Genomic DNA, 20,982 nt, shown 5'->3' on the forward strand with positions numbered 1-20,982 from the left:
CTCTTTTTATAGTTGAGGACGCTTTCGTCCTCAGCCAATGTGGGACTCTAGGAGGTTTATTCTGATGTTGACACATGTAGCGTTGTGATTGGTCTCTTGGTTGGAAAGAAACTCTTGTGCTTCAACAGGGGGCCTCAACACGAATCTTTCAATGCGCCTTTGAAAGTATTGGTGCTGGATAGTTTCGAAATTAGTGAAGTATTGTACAAACACAATTAAAAGCAAAATTAATAGACAATTGTAATGATGCAGTGTAAGACAAATTGGAAGGCTAGCTTAATATGATACAATGCATTATATGTGAATTAAGGTTTTCAAACAGATTATAATAATAACACATTCTGCAGGCTAGAGAGTATCTCTCTCCTGCAGTGAATTTTCGGTTACAAGGGGAATCCAACATTTCCATCTCGTCTTCCCAAGCCACTTGAGCTAAGACTCGTACAGAGGTTTTATTCCACTTAGTCGTATAAAAAAGAAAACTAACATAACAATGAAGCAAATGAAATTTGACAACATCTTCATGAGTACTGAGACATCATGTTCGCATCATTTTACTTGCGCTTCAGCACGGCAAGAAAGATGATTGCAGTTTCAGTCCCTGACGCAATGATGGAGGGTTGCTCTTCAAGTTTCTTGAGATACAAGTCAAAGAGATCATCTAAGATTTCTTCTCCGAATTGCTGCTTGACGATTCCCTCAAAGCCAGCTCTCATGTGAGATACAACGAGTTGGATTGGAGAGACAGTGGGAGGAACCGGAGTGTGAGGTATTGTTTCCAACTTCTTTAAACTAAAATGTTTATTTCTTTCTACATCAGCTTCCAGTTCTTGAGGAGTCATGGCATACACAGGAATGTTAAATGTATCTACTTTCTCTTCACTTACTAATCCCTGCGCAAAGGAAAAACACATGGACGTTATAAACAAAATTTCTTGTGTAATTGAACGCAAAGCGAGAAATAGAAATACCATTGCTCACCTTCCTAGCCATGTCAGAATGAGGGAGAGTATTGGGTCTGCCTGGAATGACGAGTACCATCATTCCTCCATCTGCAATCTCTTGTGCCCTGGCATTCAGAAAGCACTCCATGTCCTCAGCATGTTGAGCTTCGTAAGCCCTTACGACTTCATCAGTGGAGTTTGAGTAATGGATTCGTCCTTTGTTCCATGCTGGACTGTTTTTGTCCACCACCTCTTTTGGTACTCTAGAAAGCCACTGAAGGGCATAAGTTGAATAAAAAAAATGAATAGAAGCATTAGGAAATAAGCGACCGTAGAAAGAACCAGGCAAACCCGCAGCATAGTATCGCCTGGCCTGCGGGAGGGATTTGAAGAGCCTGTTAAAATCATTTTGAATATGATCATTAAAGAAGACTTGAAATTCAGGGATCTGCGAATTCAGCCCATGGCTCTGAAACTTGAATTTCACAGCTTCGAGTATGTTTTCAACCGCTATAAATGTGACAAGACATTTACGTCGAGCTCTTCTGCAACTGCCTTCCTTAAAAGTTCTTTGGCAGCATCCACAGTTCCTTTCTGCAAGGACAATATACAAAATACAAAATCATTGTTTGAATTACCGACTGTTCCTTAGTTTGTCCCGAACTTCGTATACAAAGAGATCAAGGACTTCGATAAAAGTGAGCAAGACAAAATAAGAAATTTTGAAATGAATTCATATAAACCTGCAAAGTTGAGTTGTTGGCATAGCTGTTGGGGCCATCTCCACCTTTCATTGGATGCTCTTCGGAGAACTTACTTGTTTCCTCGACTGCAGCCATCTCTCTCTTTCTCTATGTTTCTCTGTTGTGTATGTCATGTATTGTATCATGTGTTGGAAATTATATATTATAATATGAAATATTGTAATATATAATTTTAATAATTGAATGAAAAATAGTGTTAACCAATTTCTTAGAAAGGTTATGTTGTTTAGGTGTATTCTCTTTATAAGTGATGTATACTTATAGATGAAAAGTTACATCTCCTTAACAAAAAGTACTTGGGTTCTATATAAACTCATGAAACCATTATCATTAAATATAGAAAAATAGAGTTAATTGTTACTCTCTTGAGAAATAGGGTTTCCCCAACTTTGTTTCTCAAATGATTCGTGTGTCAAATTCCGAGTCGTGTCTTGAGAGTACGGAATATATAAAGTTCGCCAGAGTCCGAAGATTGAAGTGCTTTGACTTCGGATTATAGATTGTTGAATCCTGGGAGATGGACGCCTATTGAACTACAAGCACAAGAGTAGGGGCGAAATTCTATCTTTAGGACATTGCATTTATGCAAGCCTCAATCTCCAAGTTTGTCAGTTATTCTAACTTTCACTCTAGTAGTTTATATTAATCTCATATATAATTGATGTTGTGAATTTCTTTATGATTATTATCATTGGAATTATATTGTTATTTCTCATATTTTCTATTATTGCTCCAACATCATGGGGGGTCATTATTCTTGTATCTGCATTTCGGCCGTTCCTACTCTACTACCTGACGCTATCAAAAGAAGAAGTAAAACAATTAAAATTTAGAAAACGTGAAAAGGATTGGAAAGTATGACAAACTGGTTGTCTTTTTCTGATTGTTGAGAAAGTCTTTGTTTGTCCTTCTCCCTTGTCTCCTTCCTTCGCCCCCTTCCTATTCGCTTGATTCCTTCCATCTTTGATCGTCCTTCTACGTATGTCTGACTTTTACATTCAAAGACGTTGTCTGCATTCCCATACCCAAAATGCTGCTGCTAAACTTCTCCGTGTCGAAACTAAAAGATTGCCCAGCGACGGGGCTTTCTATGTTATATAGCTGCCTATAGTTGTTGGATTATAAGGTATATGTATATTTGGGAACGTTACATTAATTGTTGGTGGATTGAAAGGTCTCTATCTTCTTCAAACCAATGATGCAGAAAACTTTGGTAGATCAAAGATTAGCAAGATATGGGTTCTCCAATCATTTCTATGGAAATGACACCACCAAATACACATAACACGAGGAGGAATACTTAAAAAGAAAAGTAAGGCTTATGATGGCCTTGTTTTTGCTTCAAACTTCAAAGGACAAATTAAACATATTAAGGTCCGTTTGGTAACCATGTCAAATTCTGCTTTTTTTTAAAATAAAAAACTGAAATCGAAATTGTTATTAGACATTTCCGAATATTTATGTATAAATGCTGATAAATTTGGCCAAATTTTTTTCGTGATCTTTGTGGTGATACTCTACTTTTAAATAAACCCTTGTGGTGAAAAAGCTAGTAATTGTAATCCTGTGGTGAAATTCGTTATCAATCATAGTCCAAATTAGATTTTTCCTCATTCTTCTGTCATTTGTAGGGGTAAATTTGTTATTTTCGTTTTTATTGATTCTATGAACCAATCATAAAGTGCCATATGAACATAATTTATTTTTTTTAACTTTTAGAACTACAATAAAAGAATAAATAAACATTAAAATTACAAGGTTCATATTACCAAACTTTCTCATTTCAAGAGAGCCAAGAGTCGAAATTCAAGGTTTAAAAAATCATAAAGTACCTCACCACGTTTATGTTAGAATATAAGTTATTATGCAAACATTGAATTTAGTTTTATTTTAAGAAGAACAATGGTGGACGGGATGGCTAAGGTTATGTGAGAGAGGGGGGGGGGGGGAGGTGGTGGGCGGTCATCGTGGCTGTGGCTGACAAGGGTAGGGATTGCGGAGGAATTTTTTTTTCCCTTCTATTTTTGTTGATTATAAAAAAAAAAGTGGAATTACCATAAAGAAAAGAAAAAAGAATGGAATGACTTTTTCCCCCTGCATGTGGATGAGATTTTAACAAAAATTTCAATTTGGACTACAATTGATATCGAACTTCATCACAGTGTTAAGATTAACATTTTTTTCATCACAGGGGTCGATTTAAAAATAGTGTCTCACCACAAGGATCAAGAAAAAAAATTGGCCATAAATTTTTACCTAAGAATATGACAGAACTAATGATATACAGTTTGCTAGAAGCAGCTGGTAATTAGGGTTGAACTTAAGGAAGTAATTAAAATGTACAGCGGCTGAGGAGAGTTGTTGGAGAAGCTGTATTCTCCATCCCGGCGATCATTGCATGGACTTCAGACGAACGATGTCCAAACGTCCTACGTAATATGCTTATCTTTTTAATTATATATATATATTGGAAACCTTATTCTAATTCTTGACAAAGATGTCTTTTAAAATAAAACTATGAGTAAGATCAAAACCTAATTTTAGTCCCTTGATACATTAATCACCTCATTTATGTATCAAGGGTTTCTTCCTAATTTCAATGAATTAATTATATTTCCTTATAATTTTCATTTTCATTTCATTCATCATAATATATTTTGTTGTAAACATTTAGATAAACTAATTTTTGTTATACAATATATTTCAATATACTTTGTCTTTCTCATTTAGGTACATTGATTCATTTAATATATTTTGGTATATCAAATTCGGTACACACATTTAGGTACATTAATTCAATATAATACATTTCAATACATACATTTTGCTACGTACATTTCGGTACAATATTTCAAGATGATACACTTCAGTACAAATATTTTGGTACCAATATTTAAGTACATTAATTGGATCTTTCAAGTTTGTAGAATATTAAATAAAATTAATAAATTAAAAAAAGGTTTTTTGGTCAAAAAATAAATTAAAATGTGTAAATTAACAAAATTCAAATATTTTGATGAGTGACATTGAATAAAATACACATTAAATAATTTGAATTAAAGACACATAAGGGTGCGTTTGGTACGCGGGACGGGACGGGACGGAACGGGACGAAGCGTTCCGTCCCGCGTTTGGTACGCCAAAAAAGGGTGGAACGTGCTGTTCCACGGGACAGAATTTGGGTGTTTTTATGTCCTGCGTCTACCCCCTGGAACCGGTTGTTCCACGCCTGTGGAACACAATATTTTACCATTTTAAGATAAATGTACCCCATATCTTTTTCAAAAATTACACCATCTAAATCATTACAAACCCTAAAACAATCTCTTCTCTCTGCCTGCCGTTGTCTTCCTCATTCCTCTCCTCTGCATCTCCCCTCCTTCGCAACCTTCCTCCTCATCCTCTGCATCTCCCATTTGCAACCTTCTCTGTGAACTTCAGCTCTGCATCTCCAATCCAGGTACGATCTGCCTCTCGGTCTCTCTTGCTTTGTATTGCGCTGATTTGGTGAAAACACGCCTCCAAAATGTAAGACTTGATTTTGGGGTTTCCCTTCTATTTAGTTTGTTGCAGCAATAAAATCAGAAAATTAAAAAACATGTTCATTTCTCAGTCCTCATACCACATTTTGGAGGCTCGCAATCGGAAACCCAACCCATTTGGATGGACTGACTCGTCCACCTTCCATGCCGCAATTGTTGAAACTAAAACCCCATTTTCTTACAAACCTGACCCCAAGTGGCGGCAAAGTTAAAGGATATTGACTTGATGCAAATCCTAAACCCCTAAAGTCCTTGAGCCACTTGTCTAGGGTTAGCTATGCAAAACCAAAATTAGGGTTGCCATCAAGTCATTGCATGTTCTGAAATCTCGATCGATCGAGATGGTGCATGAGCTGTCTGTTTTCTATTTTTTTTTCAACATTGATGCAGTGCTAATCAACCCAACCATCATGCATTGTTGGTTGGCCAGGGCTCTCACCGCTGACCCTCTTTTCATATCTTTAATTAATTTTGATGTAAATTTGAAGTGGTATTTTTATTCTTTTTCTGATTTGCTTGTTTCGATTTTATTAACTCCAAATTCCTAATTCTGCTGAATTTCTTTGTATTTTGTAGTGCTTCGATTTCTTTGTATTCTTTTCTGATTTGCTTGTTTTGATTTCTTTGTATGTTGTAGTGCTTTGATCTGCCCAATACTGCATCTGCAACCAAAGATCCGCCTCTGTTTATCTGCTTCCACTCCCCCTATTGAGCAGTACTGCATTCAAAGGTATCTCTCTATCTGGATTCTTTTTTTTCAGTGTTCAAGTTTCGATTTTTATGTGCTGAAATCTACAAATCTGATGTCTTTGGATTCTGTTGGATTGGATTATGTTTTGGATTTTCCTCTGTTGGATTGGGTTCTGTTGGATTTTTTTCAGTGTTTAAGTTTCGATTTTTATGTGCTGAAATCTAAAAATCTAATGTCTTTGGGTTCTATTGGATTGGATTATGTTGGATCAATCATGAGTAGCTGAATAAGTGTGTATAGATATAAATGCTTAAGGAGGAAATAGAAGGAAAAATAAAACTTTAGGTTTGTGAAATTGTTAAGTTGGGGTTGGTTGTTGTAGATTTTGTTGGGTGGCAATCAGCTACCTACTTTGGAAAACTGTTCTGCATAATTTTAAGCAAACGAATGTTGCCAAACGCATATATCCAGCTAGAAAATTATAAGATATCAATCTCTACATTTAGACTTTATGTAGTTACTAGCATTTTGTTAAATTTACACTATTATAATAATTTAACGATTTAGCGCACGACACATCACTTATAATTAAGTTTAATTTTAACTACAATTAAGTTTTCAAAATTTTAGAAAGAAATTGCAAACAGAAGTTAACCCTTTTTGCTATTTGTAATTCAAGTATATTGATGCACACCCTATTCCATTTTGGCTTGATGGGGACATTGGATTCGATGTCAACGACTCCCCCCTTCAATTTCTTCCCAAAAGCATTTTTTTTTTTGGCGAACAGGAATCAATAACAACCGGGCAAAGATGCCAAAGATACACAGAAGCCTACCCCGAGGCAAAAGCAAGCAACAAACAACTAATGAGAAGCAGTACAAAGAGGTACAACCGACATCGCACCAAATGCTAAAAATGTCACTCCTCATACTGCTAGGAAGAAATTAATGGGGACAAGGAAGACCATCATTACACAGAACATGAACAAGAGAGGATGGGGGTCTGTTGACCCAAACATTATCACATACCTCCCTACTTTGCCGCAACGCCAGACGATCCGCAGCCATATTTGCCGATCTTGGAGTCCAAGACCAGCGGCAGTCAATAAAAGCCTCCCCCATTCTTTTGCATCGCGCCAGAATTGGAAAAGCTTCCCAACTACCCCTCGTATCCGAGTCTCGAATACAGGATATTGATTCCTGAGAATCTGATTCCACGATGACAAAATTCCATCCCATACTTCTTCCAAGCTCACACCCATGCAGCACTGCCAAGGCTTCTGCCACAGCCACAGACGAGGCCGTGACCCTCCTCCTGATCGCTGCCATAAACCTGCCCTCATCGTCCCGAGCCACCACCCCAAAAGCATTTTATGCATTAGTTCTACTTTGATAATCTTCTCTCATTATGTGGCCCAGCTGGCAAAGTCGATGAAATTTCAAATTCCCTGTGGGCTTTACAAAATTGGTGTTGATTAGTTTTGTTTTTCCTCTTTACTTACATGGGAATTTAAACTTTAGTTGTCGCTGAGACAATGATGGTAATTATAGTTGCTGCAAGTTTGCAGTAAATGGATTTTCCCCTACCGTAATTCCTTGATATCTCCATGTGCAAGTTGGTCAATATCCTTTACCACAAGTTATTAGGTTTTTTTTGTTACTGTTACAGAAGAGGGGATTACTAGGTGAATCAGAAGGTAGTGATGAGATTTCCATTTTTAGTTCAATTTGTGGTTAGGTTGGGATTAAGGGCTTATAAGTTTTCACTATGTACTAACCGGACATGACAACTTTGTCCTCTTGGTTGGCTTCAGAGGATTCTTGTTATCTTCTGCTCCTTTTGGTGAGAAATTTAGAGATCATGTTTGTTTAACATCATCCGTGCTATCAGAAATCAGAAAGATTCATAACTGCAAATAGCAAAAACTTCCAGATTGAGCATCCTATAATTTGCCCTCTGGTCTACGACCAAGCAAACAGGTCTGATCCAAGCTGCGGATGCTCCATCACTCGTGAGGAACCACATGACAGCAGGTTCATTACTCTGGACTGCATAGGTGAATAAGTGAATCAGATAAACATTTCTCTTCCACTCTGTGTTGTTTGACCCTTGTCCACCTCGTGAAAATAATGGTTGTATTCCTTCCCCATAAAGAATATTGATCATGTTCACCAAAGCTAAAGTAATCAAAGAGTGTTATAGTTACATTCACGTCGAACATAATACAATTTCCAGCCATTAGTAATAATTTCCATGTACACCCGAGAAAACCATCTTCCAAATTCTAGTATGGCTCTCATATTTGCCAAGGGAACTTGCACTTTGGCATGATGACAAAAAAGATCAGCAACAACAAAAGTTCTGCTCAACATTTCACTCCATGTGAACAATGACACGAAAACTATATGTTTCTCAACCCATTTGGCAATAAACAAAACATTAACATTCAATCAATAACTAAGGGTGGCAGCAACTTAAGTTATCATCCCCACTGAGACATTATCTAATTCATGCTTATGAAGGTGAAAAAGCAAACCATGAACAAAAGTGGTCACTGGAGGCTGAACATGAGTAGGAGACATAGAAGTAGTAGGACCAGAAAAATACATCTCCATTAAAAAAACATGAGTCGTATGAGTCACAAACATAGCTACCATAAGATCAACGTTACATGTGACATTGAAGTGGCACCATGTTACATAGTCCTCACTATCCCAATACTTTTCAAGAGCAGTTCTCAAAGCAATGGAATCAATACCAAAGATAAGACAAACATGTCTTTGATTTTCAGAACTAAAGTAGGTGGCTGCCACTGGATTGTTGTACTTAAACATAACTCCTGTGAATGGTAAAAGTCTCTATAACTTAATGAGAGATTCCATGTTCAGCGCCCCTTTGTGATTCATACTAATAAGTAGTGTCATCCAGCTTATCCACACGTTCTCAAATATTTCCATGAATTTCTCAACCGGCTTAAGGTGCAGGTGCAAGACAATCAATGCAAAATCATTATTTAGTAACCCACTCTTATGAAAAGAGGTAGCAATGAACTTACGTAAGTGCATAGCTTCTGAACTCCAATATGCAGATGTCAAGGCAAGAATAATATCCTCATATGGAAGGAAATGAGTGAGTCATAAGAGGCATCAACCTTACGTCGACAGTATAACTAACCTTGAAGTGGTACACCATATTTTCCTTGCTCGAGACTGTTTGGAAATGTCTACAAATAATAGAAAAATCTTCAAAGGGCAGAAATACTGCTGTAAGGATCAAGATTAGTGGTCTTGTAATATGTAACTTGCTCCAATCTAAAGCCAAGAGAGTGAGCTCTAGACTTACAGGATACAAAAGTGTAATGTCCACAATGCTCAATTGATCCGAAACAATTTTAATACTTGTTTCTGTCAACTGACACAGTTGCCTAAACACAGCCTCGACAATTTGTAGTTCTCGTAGATCCCCTCCCTCATCCAATAGAAATCTCAACATTCGAATTGCCCTTAAAGCTCTCAAAGCACAGTTTGTATACTCATTAAGAGCCAAACCATACTTAAATTGTTCCATCCAAGGTGAGAAAATTAGGCATTGGGTCCTTAATTCTTCTTTTTGGCATTCCATCAAACATCTGGATTGCATGGGGAACCCAAGGTTGATTTCCAACAAGACTCAGAACATCAAATTGAAACTGTTGATACCCTTGCCCTTGCTCTGTCGTAACATCAGAATAGCAAATATCAAGAACAAACCCTACCCGAAATCCCGCTTCAGTCGCGGTATGCCCGACCCCAGATCCGAATCTACGACGTTGGCATGAAGAAGGGCATCGAAGAGTTCCCTGCATCCACCTCGGCACCTGGGAGAAGGAAAACGGTTCCAGCGAGGCTCTCGTGGGAGAAGGGGTGGCGATGAATGTTGGGTTTGGAGGGTGAGAGAAGAGAGTGGAAGATAAAGAAGAAGAAGCAGCAGTGGCGATGTTCTGTGTTGCTGTAAGAAGGGTTTTGGGTATTTTAGTCATTTTAATCTTTTGGTACCGTTCCGTTCATGCGGTACCAAACGCAGGACGGAACAACCATCATGTTCCGTCCTGCATGTACCAAGCATAACATAGAACATCTGTTTCGTCCCGTCCCGTCCTGTCCCGTTCTGTTCCGTTCCGTCTGCGTACCAAACGCACCCTAAAGGAACTATAATCAATAAGTAATCTAATACTAAATTTTTATTAAATTTCGAACTTTTTCTTAGATTAAAGTTAAAGAGCCCCTTACATATAAAAAAGCACTAAAATTGATGGCCCGTTCTGATGACACAGCAACGCCATTTTTGTTTGACCAACCGTAATATTTAACCAGTGCTTTTTGTTTGACCAGAATTGATAGCAATGGTATGTTTCTGGGTTTTGCAAGACTTAGATCCTCTCCGGACTGAATTCCAGAGATCAATTAATAACAACCGTTCATCAAAGATTATACAGTCACAATTGATTTTTTTTTTCCTTTCAGTTTTATGTGAAAAATATAAAAAAGAAAACAATTGTGGCCGCATAGTTTATGATAAACGGTTGTTATTAATTGATCTCTGAATTTTGCGATACATAGATGGTTGTTGGGGATTTGCAGATCGGGTCTATGTGAGCCAGAACAAGGTACAGCCCCATTGTGTCGTGAGATTTTATACGTAAGTATATAGTTTGACTCATTTTTAGTCGAAATAGGTTACAGCAATTCACCCTCGAGCATGAAAATTTATACGACGAAAATACAATATGTAAATTGAGTAAACGGTGATTAATAGTCAATGGATGGTAGCAAGACTTTGTTAATTAATGATGCCATTTCCCAAGTCCGACTCTGGCCAACATAAGAAAATTTAGAACATTATTCTTAGCACCTAAGATTCCGAGTTCGGTAAGAAAATAAAGGGACATTTTGGATGCGGTCCCTAGCTATCAATATTCTTTGATTGAAACCTTGTTAGTTTTTAGTTTTTGATTGAGGTCCCTGATATTAATGTAATAATGTAAGTTACTATATTTTTTCAATTAAAAATTAAAAATTGAAATTTGTAATTGTTTATATTAATGAGATTTTAAATAAAACCCATAATTATGGGATTAAAAATAATAAAATATAAATTATTCTCTCTATTATATTGTGTGTGTGTGTGTGTATATATATACATATATGTATGGGTACATTAACCAAAATTAACAAAAAAAGTTATTGTAAACATGGATACATTCTCAAATCAACGAAAAAGAATGAACCCATATAAGTTTAAACATGGATTAAAAAATTTGAATGGATTTTATATTAAAAAATGGTACATTTTACATATAACAAATTGATATATTTGAGAATGGGTACATTTAAGATTAAAAAAATTGAAAAATTATATGAATGGGTACATTTAAGATTAAAAAATTGAGAATCTTTTTATATATAAAAAAAAAACTAATAGGTACAAACTTAATTTAATTTAATTTTTTATTATTTTGGAAATGTTTGAATTGAAAATTAATTAGAAGTTTAATAGAGGTGTGAGTATTAAACCCTAAATTAATTACTAATTTTTATATTAAAAAAATTATATAATAAACATGTAAATTCATTATCACATTAATGCTAGGGACTTGAATTAAAATTTAAGAACTAATAAGGTGTTAATCAATGAACAGTAAAAACTAGGGACCGAATACTAATTTTTCCGAAAATAAAAATAGAGCAAAATGAAAAAGAGGTATATTAGTGTTAATATAAAGAACTCTGCTTTAAGGGCTGGTTTGAAATTGTGATGCTTCTAAAAACAACACCACTTTAAAAATTTTGAAACATCAAATGTGTTTGGTAAAACCATGGAAGAAAATGCCGATAATATCGGCGAAATATCGCCGATATTATCGGTTTTTCGGGAAATGGATATTTTAATTGGTATCCGAATGGTTTTCGTCCAAATATCGCGATATTTTGGAAATATCGCGATATTTTTTTGAACGGTGCAATCGGACTCCGAGCCGAACGTCGGAGAAGAACGCCGGAGATGGTGTGCCTATTCCCGAGCCGATTTCGTCCCAAAAACCTTGCAAAAACACGATTTTTAACTTCAATTTCACATATAAACTTCAAATTTCACGCATGCAAGAGGTAATAAACGATTCAACATATGTGATGTCGGTTTAGGGTTTAGGGTTTCAATGGAATCTCACCTGAAAACTTGTTTTCTTCGAGTCGAAGACGAACCAGATGACTGAGCCAACTCCTTGCTCAGCGGCGCACCGCCACAGACGACTGAGCCAACTCTGACTTCGCCAGAGCCACGATCAACGGCGGCGACACCCAGATATCGAGAAGGATTCGAGATTGTCGGACTGAGGAGCAGAAGGCCGTGGTGTGTGTGTAGGGGAAGGGAGAAGAGAGATCGAGAGATCTGTGTGTGTGTGTGTGCGCGCGTGGGAGAAGGGAGAAGAGAGATCGGAGAAGGGAGAAGAGAGATCGAGAGATCTGTGTGTGTGTGTGGGGGGGGGGAGAAGGGAGAAGAAAGATCAGAGAAGGGAGAAGAGAGATCGAGAGATCTCTGTGTGTGTGTGTGTGTGTGTGTTTGGGAGAAGGGAGAAGAGAGATCGGAGATCTGTGTGTGTGTGTGGGGGGGGGAGAAGGGAGAAGAGAGATCGAGAAGGATCGAGAGAGAGAGACTGAGGTTGTGGTCTGCGTGTGTGATGTTTGTGTGCGTGCGTTGTGTGCGTGTGTGGTTGCGTGCGTTGTGTCATTTGTGTGTGTGTGTGTGGGTTCCTCCTGTCAGGATGACACATGACTCAGTCAGTATTCCCGACAAGTTTTACAATTATTTTGACAATTTGACACATGACTCACTCAGTATTCCCGACAAGTTTTACAATTATTTTGACAATTTCAGACCACTTTTACAATTATAATTTGTATTCTTTTCAGACCATGGATGGTGGTTTCATTCAAAACCGTGTGCCGATATTGTTTTAAAAGGTGGAGTATCAGAGCCATTGTGATATTCTTTCAAAGCTGCATTCTTTCAAGAGGTCGAGTATCATAGCCATTCAGAGCCTTTTCGATTATTTTATTTCCCTTACCCCTTTCAAAGTCATTCCAGATCCATTCCAGAGCTTGAACACAAAGGGTTTCATATTTAAAGTAAGTTTACAAACTTATATTTATATTCTTATAATTTATACAACAACAAAAAAATTTGTGTGAACTCGTATGTTAATTTTTTTAAGTAATTAATACTTGCATGTTAGTTTTTGTAAGTAATTAAGTAATGTTAACAATTACATGTTAATTTTTTTAAGTAATTAATACTTGCATGTTAGTTTTTGTAAGTAATTAAGTAATGTTAACAATTACATGTTAATTTTTTTTAAGTAATTAAGTAATGTTGTATAATTATTCCCTAGGATAATTTTAATATGTTTAATGTTATTTCCCTTACCATTTTCAAAGCCATTCCAGATCCATTCCAAAGCTTGAACACAAAGGGTTCCATATTTAAGGTAAGTTTACAAACTTATATTTATATTATTGTAATTTATACAACAACAAATAAATTTGTGTGGACTCATATGTTAATTTTTTTAAGTAATTAATACTTGCATGTTAATTTTTGTAAGTAATTAAGTAATGTTAACAATTACATGTTAATTTTTTTAAGTAATTAAATAATGTTGTATAATTATTCCCTAGGATAATTTTAATATGTTTAATGTTATTTATTATTTTATTTCCCTTACCATTTTCAAAGCCATTCCAGCTCCATTCCAAAGCTTGAAAACAAAGGGTTCCATATTTAAGGTAAGTTTACAAACTTATATTTATATTATTGTAATTTATACAACAACAAATAAATTTGTGTGGACTCGTATGTTAATTTTTTTTAAGTAATTAATACTTGCATGTTAATTTTTGTAAGTAGTTAAGTAATGTTAACAATTACATGTTAATTTTTTTAAGTAATTAAGTAATGTTGTATAATTATTCCCTAGGATAATTTTAATATGTTTAATGTTATTTATTATTTTATTAATATTAGGTTTTATTATCAAATAGGATAATTATTCATTAATATTAGGTTTTTTTATTATCAAATTGTATTATTATTCATTAAATTAGATTATTATCAAATTGGATTATTATTCATTAAATTGGATTATTCATTAAATTGGCTTATTATCAAATTGGACTATTCATTAAATTGGATTATTATTAAATTGGATTATTATCAATTTGGATTATTATTCATCACTATGTTTTATATTATGATTATTTTTAAGATAATTGGATTATTATTCATTAAATTGGATTATTCATTAAATTGGCTTATTATCAAATTGGACTATTCATTAAATTGGATTATTATTAAATTGGATTATTATCAAATTGGATTATTATTCATCACTATGTTTTATATTAGGATTATTTTTTTATCAAATAGGATTTTTATTCATTAATATTAGGTTTTTTTTTATTATCAAATTGGATTATTCATTAAATTGGATTATTATTAAAGTGGATTATTATTAAATTGGATTATTATCAAAAAGGAATATTATTCATCATTTATATTAGGATTATTTTTTTATCAAATTGGATTATTATTCATTAATATTAGGTTTTATTATTCCATATTATTTTTTTAATTACTTAAATTTTTACAATCATTTTCTTTACTTCATATTTAATTCTTCTGTAGAATAACTTTATTATTTAGGTTCTCTTATATAACCGTCATCACTACTATATTTTTTGGCCAAAAAATATTTGTCTAATTTTCATGAAAAATAAATGTAGGTACATTTACGATGTCCAGTGGAGCTACTAAACGTGATCCAGCTTGGGAACATGGATACCCAATAGACGGAAACAAACATGGCACAATTTGCAAATATTGTGGTCGGGTAATGAAGAGTGGCGGAGTGACACGACTTAAGTACCATCTTAGTGGATTAGATCCAGCAAAAAATGTCCAACGATGCGATAATGTCCCCCCAGAAGTGAAGGCATTCATCAGCACATTATTAAAAAATAAAAAACAGCAGAAGGAAAAGATAACACAGGGAATGGAAAATATTCGAGCTGAGCTACGGGGAGAAGTCTATGGCCAAGAGCTTGACAGTGATGATGATGACGATGAGGACGAATGTGATGATGACATGGGACCTGAAGAACGACGCAGTTTGAAACAAGCATTACGTGCCTCCAAACAGTCAGCATGGGAAAGAGAACACCTTCATAAAATTCCTAATAAAGCACAAGGTTCCGGGACAAGTGGTGGTGCACAAATGAGACGGGGAGGCAGTCTTAGAGAATCACAACCAACACCACCAATAGCCCCAAGTTTATATAAGTCATCCAAAGCACGTCAAAAGAGTGTTTGGAGTTATTTCACTGGAGGTAATGTGAAGGAGGGAATGGGGCGTCTAATTAGCAAGTTCTTTATCTATGAAAATGTCCCTGCTGCGAAGGCATCATCACACCATTTCAAAAATATGGTAGTGGGATGTCAACAGACCGGTGTTGGAGTACAACCTCCCACTTCCTATGAGATAAGAAACAAATATTTGGATATGGAGTATAAAGACATTGGCGAGTATGTTAACAAGTTGAGGTCAAAGTAGGAAACTAATGGTTGCACAATCATGTGTGACGAATGGACCGGCCCTACCAGATTGTCTATCATCAACTTCATGGTATACTCCAAGGGAAAGACAATTTTTTTTAAGTCTGTTGATGCTTCAGACCATATAAAGAATTACAAGTATATTTACAAATTATTGAGGGATGTAATCATGGAGGTGGGAGAGCATAATGTTGTCCAAGTCGTGACCGACAACGGTTCTGCATTTGTCAAAGCTGGAAAAAAGTTAATGAAGCATCATAATGTGTTTTGGACATCATGTGCAGCACATTGTATTGATCTCATGTTTGAGGCAATGGGGAAGAGAGAGAATGTTGCTACTGTGGTCAAAAGAGCTAGAACGATCACAAATTATATTTACAATCACGATTGGTTGTTGGCAAAGATGCGTGAATTTTGCAAATGAGAAATTATTCGTCCAACTACCACTCGATTCGCCACCAACTATATTGCATTAGACAGCATACTCAAGAAGAAAGCAGGGTTGAAGCAACTATTCACTAGTGACGATTGGGCCAACCACAATTTGAGTCGCTCAAATACAGGTCGTATGGTGGAAAGTATAGTGCTTGATCATGCTTTTTGGACTCAATCAGAACATGTGTGCCAAGTGTTTGAACCTCTTTACAAAGTTTTACGGATTGTTGACACAGAGGTGTATCCTACTATGGGGGCAGTATATGAGTTGATGCGTGTAGTGAAGGATGAATTGGAAAGAAAACATGGTGCAAGGTGGGTCATAAAGATAATTGAAGACCGATGGTATAAAACATTATACCACGATTTGCATGCAGCAGGTATAAATTATGTCATAATTTGCAATTCGTTTCTTTAGTTGCATAAGTATTATTTCTCTTATTAGAGTATGTATTTCTTTGAACAGCATATTATTTGAATCCCCGATACCAATACAGACCCGGTGTTGGAGATGATGGTAACCTTATACATGATGTACATACTGTATACTCTAAATTAGACCCTGCATCACCAGCAGTTGGCCAATTTGGAAATGAGGTAGACAATTACTTAAATTATAATAATTACTTTGTTGGATTAAACTAACACGATTTATTGAATTCAGCTAACATGGTTTAAAGATGCAAGAAGAACTTTTGGAGAACCAACATCAGTTGCTGCTCGAACAAATATGTTTCCTAGTGAGTATAAACATATTTCACTATAAGTTTATAATAGAATTTGTTGGAGTTATTAGGCTTATCAACATTGTTTTTCATTGTAGCTGAATGGTAGATCATGTATGGGACCGATGCACCAACTGTGAGAAAGTTAGCAATCAAAGTATTATCACAAACAGCTTTCTCATCTGCTTGTGAAAGAAATTGGAGCACATTTGCACTCATACACACAAAGCAAAGAAATAAGTTGGCTCATAGTAGCTTGGAAAAATTAGTTTATTGCTACTACAACATGAAGCTTCAAATTCGAGATAAGGAAGCATAAATAGATCATGTCGACCGTGGGGACCCACTAGATGTGTTTGATATTGTTGGTGAAGATGATGATACAAAGGGTAACCAACTTTTTCAATGGATTAGACCTCTTCATTTAGATGATGATGAAGGCAACCCAGCTCCCAGAGTTGCTGACGAAGCACGTAATGAAGGGATAAATGTAGAAAGAGTATTAGAGGAGGAGGTGGGATCTAGCAGCGCTGACTCTTTGGAAGAACTTTTGCGCCCAAGACCAAGAAACACTGAAATTCCACCTTCTTCCAATCCTACACAACCACAACATCGTGCTGATACTAATGATAGCTCTAGTACAAGATCAGGAGACTCACCTACCATCGGAGGTGGGAATGATGAAGGACATAGTGGAGCTGGAGGTAGTGGAGCTGGAGGTAGTGGTGGTGGATATGGAAACTATTATGGACCACCACCTCCCGGATATATGAGCCCCTTCACTGGTGAGGCAAACTTCACGCATGCAACACAGGATGATGACCATGGCAGTAGGCGGGCAAGACCAGGAATTGGTGCCATAGGGAAGGACTATACTCGCAGAGAAAGAGGCAAGGGGATTTTGTCAAGTCAAGAAAATGACTCGTTATCTAGAACTTCAGACTCTGTTGGATTGGGAAGTAGTAACTATGGTTATACTCATAACCAACCATTTCCCTACCCTTCATATCCCATTCCTGTTGGGATGGAATCGAGCGACTCATGGAAACAATCCCAGACTCAATCTTCAAATGATTTTTCTTATGGACAACCTCAACCAATCTCGGATCCATATGGGTGGCATGTTAACAATTACATGCAAAACTATTTTGGGGATTTATCATTTGATAACTACTCTTCACAATACACTCATTCTACACGTAGAGATGATGAAGATAGTGAAAATTTTGAACCTCATAGAAACTCTATGTGGTACTAAAGTGTAAAATATTGTACTAATTCATTATATATAAATGATTATGGTGTGTTTAGACTTCTTTCATTAATTACTACATATTTTCTACACTCACAATGTTTGTCAGCTCGCTATATAATCAACTTGATAATGCTAAATCCATCATGCAATGCATTTCCTTCCAATTTTTTGTGATAAACTAATAGATAATTGACTAAATAAACATCCTGCAAAGTTTCAATAAAAATTTCCAAGTTTTTCTTACAATTTCCGTGGTTTCCATGTAATTTTTATCGATATCGATATTATCCCGATATTTCCATCAATATTTCCGTGTTTTCGGACTACCGATATTTCCGATATTACCGATATTTTCTTCCTTGGGTAAAACAAACAAAAAAAAAAGTGTTTTTCTTTTAAATTGCTTCAATAACAGTAAAACCATGCTTCTAAAAGTGTGTTTTTTCCAAATCATAGTGAACAACGTATTTAATGAAATTTTGAAATGACAAGTATACCTCTGTATATTTTACAAGATTATATAATCTTTGCCCCTACATTATTCTCTTTGACAATTTTTTTTCACATTCAATATCATATTCTTTTTAGTCATTTAACATATTCACAGCAGTTTTATATAAAAGTTTACCAAACACTCAAATACTTTTTCTTTTTTTGTTAAAAGGACTTTTACAAAGAAAGTTTACCAAACATTCAACAACTTTATTTTACAACTGAATATTCTCACAGCAAAACGTAAATACTTTTTTTAAAAGGTACATCAATACCAAACTAGTACTAAGTTGTATCTTTTCAGTACGATGAAGCACATACATTATAGTATTATCATCAGTGTTTGCGCTTGAGAAGGACAAATAATCCACCAGCGACGCCGTCGTCGGCAGTAGTGAGGAACGGACGTGGGCGTGCTTCGATTTTCTTCGAGTAGCGAACGAAAAGCGGCTCCATAATATCAGTGCCGAAGTGCTTTGTGAGGAGACTCTCCATGCCAGCTCTAATTTCTGCGGTTTTCTTCAAAGGGATAGGCCTCCGAGGTTGCTCTTCCAGTCTCGCAATTTCAAAACACCCATTTTCGTGTATTAGCTCCCTCAGCTCCTCCACTGATGGGCTGTATGTTGGATAGTTCAAAGAGTCTAGTTTATCTTTGCTTATTAATCCCTGCAGTGCCGACAAAGATTACCCATTAAATGTATGAGAGGTTCTCTCTGCAAGACGTTTATTCTTTTTAAACGGACAGACATTTCAAGAAAACCTCATTAAGTATATATTGATGGGCTGTATGTTGGATAGTTGAATGAGTCTAGGTCAACATAAATTACTAGTGCTAAAGTATCATATTTGACTCCCAAAATTAATTTCATAAAAACAAGGAAGCATATGATAAGTTTCCCTGAATCCTCAATATTCCAAACTTGCAGCCTAATCTACTGCAAGATTAGTCTTCAACAGATTTATCAAAAGACTAACGCTGCAGTAGATATGGGTTCGGATCCTTTTTGTGAGGATTCTCTCCGGATTCTCTTTGTGAGAATCCCAGAAATTCTCTAGTCGTGTTCATTCATCATACATCATGCGGTCAGAATTTATTTTAAAATTTTTCTTTAAAATTGAATACAAATAATACTTAACAAAAACTAATCGCATGATTTACAATGAATGAATACGATTAAAGGATCCTCACAAAGAGGGTCCGGAGAGGATCCTCATTCTACTTATACGAAGATGTCACTGTACCGGTTTTTTACGTCAATCATGCACTTGTCACACGAGAAAGGAAAACACATTACAATGCATGAGTGGCTTGAAATAGCGATACAATAGCATCACTATTGTAGGTAAGTTTCTCTTGAGCTTCTGGCTAACATTTGTCCATATATGTGTGTCCAAATTTTGTTGATTACCTCATTGGCCATATATGTGTGTCCAAATCTAGTATGTATATGTATATGTATATCTATATATATATATATATATATATATATATATATATATATATATATATATATAGTTTATTAAAGTACATTATTCAAACATGCCAAATATTAAATTAAGGTGCATGAGGAGTTGTTGGCATAACATGTTGTAACGTGTTGGGGGCATCTCCTCTACCCCTCTTTCTGTAGGTCGGTCTGTTTTGGGGAAGGTGCATGTGGAAATAACATGTAACGTCGGGCTCAATATTGTATATATTGCCTGCTGCTTCCATACTAGTCAATAGTTATTGGACGGCAAGTGGTCTTTTATCATAATGGTGAAAATATATTGAGTTTTTGCATGACAGAGTGAATTCAAACTCCGTGAGTGAGTAATCTAACATTTAATTTAACAAAAAAATATATTGCTTGGCCAAAAAAAAAAAAAGTCAATGAACGTAAAGAAGACTTTGTTAACAAATTTTTTTTTTTTTTTTAGTACACAAAAAATTTATTTTAACTATATATTTGTATTATCCTTTATGAAAAAACTAATGAAAATAGCTTCAAATCTTTGCATTTTAGTAAAAAATCATCTACTATTTATTTAATTATAAGAACAAAATAACAAATAAAAGACATAAAAGTTGGGCGCATACCCTCTCCCACACTCTTTTTCCTCCTGTTGTCAGTTATCATTAAGAGATTTTTTTATTTTATTTTATTTTTTTAGAATAAGAAACAAAATTCAAATTGAATTATATTTCCCAGTTTTATTTTTATTTTTGTGGTTGTTTTCCAATAGTAATCAAGATAATAAGAGATTTTTCCATGTACCCGGAACATGAGGTGGTACACCACATTTCTCTATACAAGTAGTGAGATTCTTGTGTTAAAAATTTAACAATATAAAAAATAAAATTCCCCACCACTTACATGAGAATACGTGGTGTACTACTTGTGTTACGGGTACAAGGAAAAATTTCTCCAAAATGACACCCAAGCTAAAGAAATTGGATGGAGAGCTACATTTAATTATTGTAAGTATGTAAAAAATGTGAGGGA

At 35.4% G+C, this 20,982-nt stretch overlaps 1 long non-coding RNA gene and 1 pseudogene across 1 annotated transcript; one reads left to right on the forward strand and one right to left on the reverse strand.

Moving 5' to 3' along the window:
- Nucleotides 1-272: 272 nt before the first annotated feature.
- On the reverse strand, nt 273-1,828 carry LOC126599267 (loganic acid O-methyltransferase-like; annotated as a pseudogene).
- A 3,115-nt stretch (nt 1,829-4,943) lies between these two features.
- LOC126599269 (uncharacterized) lies at nt 4,944-5,981 on the forward strand. Its single transcript, XR_007615059.1, has 2 exons — nt 4,944-5,168; nt 5,888-5,981. It is a non-coding gene; the product is annotated as an uncharacterized LOC126599269 (long non-coding RNA).
- The last annotated feature ends 15,001 nt before the right edge of the window (nt 5,982-20,982 follow it).

The sequence above is a fragment of the Malus sylvestris genome, chromosome 14, assembly GCF_916048215.2.
Source record: "Malus sylvestris chromosome 14, drMalSylv7.2, whole genome shotgun sequence".
Lineage (NCBI taxonomy): Eukaryota > Viridiplantae > Streptophyta > Magnoliopsida > Rosales > Rosaceae > Malus > Malus sylvestris.